We start from the raw sequence: 8351 nt of genomic DNA, 5'->3' as shown, positions 1-8351 counted from the left end.
AATTACTTATTACGAATTTTAACTATTTTTTAAGATTTTTGTAACTTTTTTTAGCTCTTTTTAAGTATGTTTAATATCATTTTGAGCATTTTTAAGTTTTTTTTTTCAGAATTTTAAAGTTTTTAAAGGTTTTTTAAAGCATTTTTTAGAGTTTTTAAAGTTTTTTGAAGCATTTTTAAGGTTTCCTTTCATGAATTTCAAAGGATTTTTAAGCAGATTTCAAAGGAATTTTAAAGATGTTTAAGGTTTTTTTCAAGCATTTTTTAAGGATTTTTTAGGTCTTTTGAAGCATTTTTTAATTTTTTTAATAGATTTTTAAGCAGTTTTAAGATCCTTTTAAGAGTATTTAAGGTTTTTAAGAGACTTTTCATGATATTTCAAAACTTTTTGATGTTGTTAAAGGATTTTAAAATTCTTTGATTATTTATTTCGAATTTTAAGGTTTTTTTATGATTTTTTCAAGTTTTTTTTGCTCTTTTCAAAAATGTTTAAAGTCATTTTAAGTATTTTTAAGATTTTCTTAATGGATTTCAAGGGATTTTTAAGAAGTTTTTAAGAAATCTTAACGAATTTTAAAGCATTTTTTAAAGACTTTTAAAGTATTTTAAAGCATTTTTAAGCTTTTTTTCTATATTTTAAAGGATTTTTGCGAAGTTTTTAAAGAATTTTAAAGACTTTTAAAGTTTTTTAAAACATTTTTGAAAGATTTTTGAAGTCTTTTGAAGCATTTTTAATGTTTTATTAATGAATTTTTAAGCATTTTTAAGATCTTTTTAAGCATATTTAAGTTTTTTAAGAGATTTTTCATGAAATTTGAAAGATTTTTTATCACGACCCGGCACTGCCTTCGAGCTCGTGACAACCGTCGCGAAGTCTCGGTAATCATTTATTACCTGGTATGTCAACCGAAACTTCGTAAGGCTCTTACATTAGTTTTTTCACTTCCCCTATGAGCAATAGTTACTAAATATCGAGCTTTAAAATAATATAAACTATTTTAGATCGAAAACGATCAAAATAAAATTTTGACCACATAGGGGTATTTTGGTTATTTTTACCTTAAAATTTCGAAACCTGATAAAAATACAACGTATGGTAGAAAGATATCCATTTTCGATTAAAAATAAATTTTTGCAATCTAAATCATCCATTTGGAGTGAAAAGTTGACTAATTAGACTAAATAAAAATATTCGATAATATATTCTATTTTCTTATAAAACAATTTTTATAGAATTATACATAAATAATTTTTGTAGCGTGAAAACAAAATAAATTCATACACATAGTAATACAGTAAACCAGGTATTCAAAATTATCCTATAGTAGCATATGGACCCCAAGATAACCCAAAGTGTGCAAGAATGTAGACCTACGATTTCCAAGGAAGTAAGTCCAAAAGAAATCCTTGATGAAATTGACTGCCTACAGATTATCTTGAACCTGAAATGGTTAAAAAAGAAATGGTGAGTTTTCATAAACTCAGTGAGTAAACAAAGTCCGTCATTAACATCTAAAGCCGAGTAAATGGAGATAGTTAACTTTTCATCATACCATAATCCACAACATTTTGTACTTGTTTCAAATCATATAAAACAACACATTTCATTATAATACACATCACGACTTATGATTTTCTTAAAAACTTGGCTCATGCCAAAAATATACTCGGTGATACATTGGCCGAGGCATTCAACCGAGTCCGTCAAAGTTTTTAAGTTAACAACTACTCATAAAAACATAGTTTAGCCATCCCCTGGCGTTGGCAGAGTTCATCCTCAAGTGGTGGTTCAGCGTGAAATGAACTCTATCGTACCTTAGGAGATATCCTTCGCACCTCTCCTACTAAGGTAAATATAACGGGGTTTATCGTGCCCCTCTAATAGGCTGGTCCACGCAAACCCGCCTACTGCAGTGGCTAATTAAATAACCCACCAATCAATAAAATTTTGACAACATAACGTGGCTAACATAATACTACCCAGCCTGTCAAAGGAAAACAACAGTTTATATATTTCACAACTCAAAAACCCAGCCACATATGTCATCACGTATCAGTTTATAAATCATCAATTCCAAACATTGGTACGTAAACTTAAATATATAGGCAACATTAAAGGTTGGTCTCCACATACTCTCATTTTCAAAAACATTATTGAATTGTAAAATAATTCATAAACATTATTCCTTAAATCGATTACTAGTCATAGAACATAAAATTCATTTAGGTTCAATATTCTTAAAATCATAAAATCGATTGTAAAAATACTTTAGATAGATAAGATGAACAGTGGTTACTCACTTTGATGGGAATTTACAACATTCCTATTCTTGATCCTTGGGTGCAATACCTTTGCCCTTATCGAATGGCTCACCACCTATACATAATGTGCAACAGGAAATTTAATATACTTATGCTAAATCGTTACAAAACTATTTTATGTTCTATATGAATGCATGCAATGAAATGGGAGGTGTTCGGCCTATCGCGCACTATGCACTATTTCATCGGTCTAAACATCCAATTCGATTCTAATTAATTTATTGCACTTCTAGTACTCCCCAAAATTGCACAAACTTCACTACAAGTCTATTATAAGTGTAATTACCAAAATATCCCTCATTATGGTGCAAATTGCCAACAACGGGAGTAAAATTTTTCGGTACCCGTTTTCGATTTTCGGTATTCCTAAGCACCAAAGACATCTAAATGACATGATAAGCAACCAAATTCATCATCAATCCTCACCCATAAAATTCAGCCAAGATAGGTTCTATAATGGGCATGTGGATTTCTTGCTTAATTTTCATACTAAATGTTACTAAACACCTAAAAACACTAAGTTACCTTAAATTAAACTAAATTCATCACCAACTTTCTCTCTCCAAATCTGGCCAGCATATTGCCCCTCATGAAAACTTGAATTTAATTCATGAAAAATGGAAAAGAATGCATGGGCAAGATGAATTTCAAGCTTAATATTAAAAATCTTACCTTTAGTCACCAATTTCTTGAAAATTCAACAAATTTTCCTTAGTTTTTCCTCCCTAGGGTTTTTCTTTTCTTTTCTTCTCTTTTATGCAAGTGCTGGTCGGCCTTGAAATGCTGAGTGGAAGAGTGTGGGCTGGTTTTTAAATGGCAATATAAAAATATTAAATTTTTGACACATGTCACATTTTTATTGGTCCACTAGTTTTAACTTAATTTTTAAGCCTTTTCTCACCACCACAAATGCTCTAGTATTTATCCATAGCATAAAATAATAAGAGGTAGAATTCTGGAGCTTGACAAATGTCATGGTGGTGTTAAATTACAATTTTGCCACTGGAGTGGTAAAATTACCATTTTACCCTTATGCTCTAAAAAATACCGGAATTACAATTTTTTTTCACTTCTTAACCTCAAATCATACTCCAATACTCAAATCATACTCTAATAAGTCAAATTGGGTCAAAAAATCTTTTCTAAAAATTTTCATTTTGTCCCCAAGTGGTAAATGACCATTTTGCCCCTAGATAGTAAAAATTTCGATTTGACTCCAAATTGATCCTCGAACTCCAAATCACCATATTAAACCATTCTGGTACTTTAATATCCTAAATTTTATCTCAAATTCTCTATTTGATCTAATTCGAGCCTTAAATCAACTTTATTGTACCTCTAGGTACAATACCTATTTTTGTAAATTTTTCGAGACTCTCCTAGCATTCAATCATGCTATCATCACATGTATGTCATGACAAGTACTTTATAAGGTCGGGCTTTACATTTTTTATGTTTTTAAAAGATTTTAAATTTTTTTAATTATTATTATGAATTTTAAGCATTTTTTAAGGTTTTTTCAAGTTTCTTTGGCTCTTTTTAAGGATGTTTAAGGTCATTTTAAGCATTTTAAGGTTTTTTTTATGAATTTATAAGCATTTTTAAGAACCTTTTAAACATATTTAAGGTTTTTAGGAGATTTTCAAGGAATTTGAAAGATTTTTTCTGTTTTTCTTCTATTGTAATTTTTAAATTACTTATTACAAATTTTAAGGAGCTTTTTAGTTTTTATTCAAGTATTTTAGAGCTATTTTTAAAAATGTTTAAGGTCATTTTAAGCATTTTTAAGGTTTTTTTTATGTATTTCAAAGGATTTTTAAAGTATTTTCAAAGAATTTTATGAATTTTTAAGGTTTTTTAAAGCATTTTTTAATGATTTTTGAAGACTTTTAAAGCACTTTTAAGAATTTTTTATAGATTGTAAAGGATTTTTACAGTATTTTCAAAGAATTTAAAGGATTTTTAAGGTTTTTTAAAGCATTTTTTAAAGATTTTTGAATCCTTTTGAAGCATTTTTAAAGTTTTTTTTCATCGATTTTTAAGCTTGTTTAAGATCCTTTTAAGCATATTTATGGTTTTTAACAGATTTTTCAAAGAATTTCAAAGATTTTTTATGTTTTCAAGAGATTTTTAATTTTTTTAATTGTTTATTACGAATTTTAAAGATTTTTTAAAGTTATTTCAAGAATTTTTAGGCTATTTTTAAGGATATTTAAAGTCATTTTAAGCATTTTTAATGTTTTTTTATGGATTTTCAAGGATTTTTAAGATGTTTTCAAGGAATTTAAAGTATTTTTTAAAGGCTTTTTAAAGGATTTTTAAAAGATTTTTGAAGTATTTTAAAGCATTTTTAAGGCTTTTCATGGATTTTTGAGCATTTTTAAAATCCTTTTAATCATATTTAAGGTTTTTAAGAGAGTTTTTAAGGAATTTGAAAGATTTTTGATGTTTTTCAGGGATTTTATTTTGTTAATTATTTATTACAAATTTTAAGGATTTTTTAAGGTTTTTTCAAGGATTATGAGGCTCTTTTCAAGGATGTATAAGTTAATTTTAAACATTTTTAAGGTTTTTTTTTTTTATAAATTTCAAAGGATTTTTAAGGTGTTTTCAAGGAATTTTAAGGTTTTTTTAAATTTTTAAAGTATTTTTTAAAGATTTTTGAAGTCTTTTGAAAAATTTTTAAAGTTTTTTTCATGGATTTTAAAGTATTTTTAAGATCCTTCGAAGCATATTTAAGGTTTTTACGAGATTTTTAAACGAATTTGAAAGATTTTTTATGCTTTTAAGGGATTTTTAATTTTTTAATTTTTATTACTAATTTTAAAGATTTTTTAAAGATTTTTCAAATATTTTTAGGCTCATCTTAAGGATGTTTAAAGTTTAAGGTTTTTTTTATGGATTTTAAAGGATTTTTAAGGTGTTTTCAAGGAATTTTAAGGTTTTTTAAAGTATTTTTAAAAGACTTTTGAAGTATTTTGAAGCATTTTGAAGGTTTTTTTCATAGATTTTTAAGCATTCTTAAGATCTTTTTAATCATATTTAAGGTTTTCAAGAGATTCAAAGAATTTGAAAGATTTTTTCTGTTTTTCAGGGATTTTAAATTTTAAAATTATTTATTACAAATTTTAAAGATTGTTTAAGTTTTTTTCAAGTATTTTAAGGCTATTTTTAACTATGTTTAAGGTCATTTTCAGTATTTTTTAAGTTTTTTTACGTATTTCAAAATATTTTTAAAGTGTTTTTAAGGAATTTTATGGATTTTAAAGGTTTTTTGAAGTAGATTTTAATGATTTTTGAAGTCTTTTAAAGCATTTTTAAGATTTTTTTCATAGTTCGCAAAGGATTTTTAAAGTATTTTCAAGGAATTTTAAGGATTTTAAGGTTTTTTAAAGCATTTTTTAAAGATTTTTGAATTCTTTTCAAGCATTTTAAAGTTTTTTTTATGGATTTTTAAGCATTTTTAAGATCCTTTTAAGCATACTTAAGGTTTTTAAGAGATTTTTAAAGGAATTTAAAAGATTTTTTTATGTTTTTAAGGGATTTTTCATTTCTTAATTATTTATTACGAATTTTAAGATTTTTTAAATTTTTAAGGATTTTTAGGCTCTTTTTAAGGATATTTAAGGTCATTTTAAGCATTTTTAATATTTTTTATGGATTTTAGGGATTTTTAAGGTGTTTTCAAGGAATTTGAAGGATTTTTAAAAGATTTTTGAAGCATTTTGAAGCATTTTTAAGTTTTTTTCGTAGATTTTTAAGTATTTTTAAAATCCTTTTAAGCGTATTTAAGATTTTTAAGAGATTTTTCAAAGAATTTGAAAGACTTTTGATGTTTTTAAGAGATTTTTAATTTTTTAATTATTTATTACGAATTTTAATGATTTTTTAAGGTTTTTTCAGGGATTTTCAAGCTCTTTGTAAGTATGTTTAAGTTCATTTTAAGCATTTTTAATATTTTTTTATGGATTTCAAAAGATTTTTAAAGTGTTTTCAAGGAATTTTTAAAGTTTTTAAAGTATTTTTTAAAGATTTTAGAAGTATTTTGAATAATTTTTAGGGTTTTTTTCTTGGAAATTTATGTATTTTTAAGAACCTTTTAAACATATTTAAGCTTTTTAAGAGATTTTTCAAGGAATTTGAAAGATTTTTTATATTTTTAAGGAATTTTTATTTTTTAATTATTTATTACGAATTTGAAGGACTTTTTAAGATTTGTTCAAGGATTTTTAGGCTCTTTTTAAGGATGTTTAAGTTTATGTTAAGCATTTTAAGGTTTTTTTTATGGATTTCAAAGAATTTTTAAGGTATTTTCAAGAAAATTTATGAATTTTCAAAGGTTTTTAAAATATTTTTTAAAGATTTTTGAAGTCTTTTGAAGTAATTTTAAGATTATTTTTATTGATTTTTAAGTATTTTAAAGATCCTTTTAAGCATATTTAAAGTTTTTAAGGGGTTTTTAAAAAAAATTGAAAGATTTTTTATATTTTTAAGAGATTTTTAATTTTGTTAATTATTTATTATGTATTTTAAGGATTTTAAGGTTTTTTCAAGAATTTTTAGGCTCTTTTTAAGGATATTTAATCATTTCAAACATTTTAAAGGTTTTTTTATGGATTTCAAAAGATTTTTAAGGTGTTTTCAAGTAATTTTAAAGATTTTTACGGTTTTTTAAATTATTTTTTTAGAGATTTTTGAAGTATTTTGAAGCATTTTTAAGGTTTTTTTTATGGATTTTTAAGAATTTTTAAGACCCTTTTAAGCATTTTAAGGTTTTTAAGATATTTTTCAAGGAATTTGCAAATTTTTTTTATGTTTTTAAGGAATTTTTAATTTTTTTAATTATTTATTATGAATTTTAAGGATTTTTAAGTTTTTTTCAAAGATTTTTTTGCTCTCTTTAAGGATGTTGAAGGTAATTTTAAGCATTTTAAAGGTTTTTTATTATGTATTTCAAAGGATTTTTAAGGTGTTTTTAAAGAATTTGAAGGATTTTTTAAGGTTTTCTAAAGGATTTTTAAAAGATTTTTGAAGCATTTTTAAGACTTTTTTCATAGATTTTAAGTATTTTGAAGATCCTTTTAAGCATATTTAAGGTTTTAAAGAGATTTTTAAGGAATTTGAAAGATTTTTAATGTTTTTAAGAGATTTTTATATTTTTAATTATTTATTACGAATTTTAAGATTTTTTTATGGATTTCAAAGGATTTTTATGGTGTTTTCAAGGAATTTTATGGATTTTTAAAGTTTTTCAAGCCATTTTTTAAATATTTTTGAAGTATTTTTAAGATTTTTTTATTGATTTTAAAGGATATTTAAGATGTTTTCAAGGAATTTTAAGTGTTTGTAAAGTTTTTTAAGTATTTTTTAAAAATTTTTGTAGTCTAATGAAGCATTTTTGAAGTTTTTTTTAATGAATTTTTAAGTATTTTTAAGATCCTTTCAAGCATATTTAAAGTTTTTATGAGATTTTTCAATAAATTTGAAAGATTTTTTTATGTTTTTAAGGGATTTTTAATTTTTTTTAATTATTTATTACAAATTTTAAGGATTTTTAAGTTTTTTTTTAAAGTATTTTTAGGCTCTTATTAAGAATGTTTAAGGTAATTTTAAGTATTTTAAAGGTTTTTTCATGTATTTGAAAGTATTTTTAAGGTGTTTTCAAGGAATTTTATAGATTTTGAAGATTTTTTAAGTCATTTTTTAAAGATTTTGTATGTTTTTTTAAGTATTTTTAACGCTTTTTTATGAATTTTTAAGCATTTTAAAGATACTTTTAAGCATATTTAAGGTTTTTAAGAGATTTTTCAAAAATTTGAAAGATTTTTTATGTTTTTAACATATTTTTAATTTTTTTAATTATTTATTATGAATTTTAATTTTTTTTAAGTTTTTAAAGAATGAAATTTAAAAATGTGAAAAAAGGTTTAGGGAGAAGTAAAAATATTTTATTTTTTATTTTATTAATTATAAAAAATATTTTAATGTTTAATTTTAAGTCTTTACAAAATTTAAATTTATCATTATGAT

The 8351-nt window shown here is 23.6% G+C and overlaps 1 long non-coding RNA gene across 1 annotated transcript; it reads right to left on the bottom strand.

The window, feature by feature from the left end:
- Nucleotides 1-1264: 1264 nt before the first annotated feature.
- On the bottom strand, nucleotides 1265-3094 carry LOC148761077 (uncharacterized). Its single transcript, XR_016028626.1, has 3 exons — nucleotides 2994-3094; nucleotides 2301-2376; nucleotides 1265-1441 (listed from the first exon to the last, which is right to left on the bottom strand). It is a non-coding gene; the product is annotated as an uncharacterized LOC148761077 (long non-coding RNA).
- Between the last annotated feature and the right edge of the window lie 5257 nt (nucleotides 3095-8351).

This window comes from Theobroma cacao, chromosome 9, assembly GCF_053813885.1.
Source record: "Theobroma cacao isolate CCN51 chromosome 9, ASM5381388v1, whole genome shotgun sequence".
Classification (NCBI taxonomy): domain Eukaryota; kingdom Viridiplantae; phylum Streptophyta; class Magnoliopsida; order Malvales; family Malvaceae; genus Theobroma; species Theobroma cacao.
This window is presented reverse-complemented; position numbering and strand designations above follow the sequence as displayed.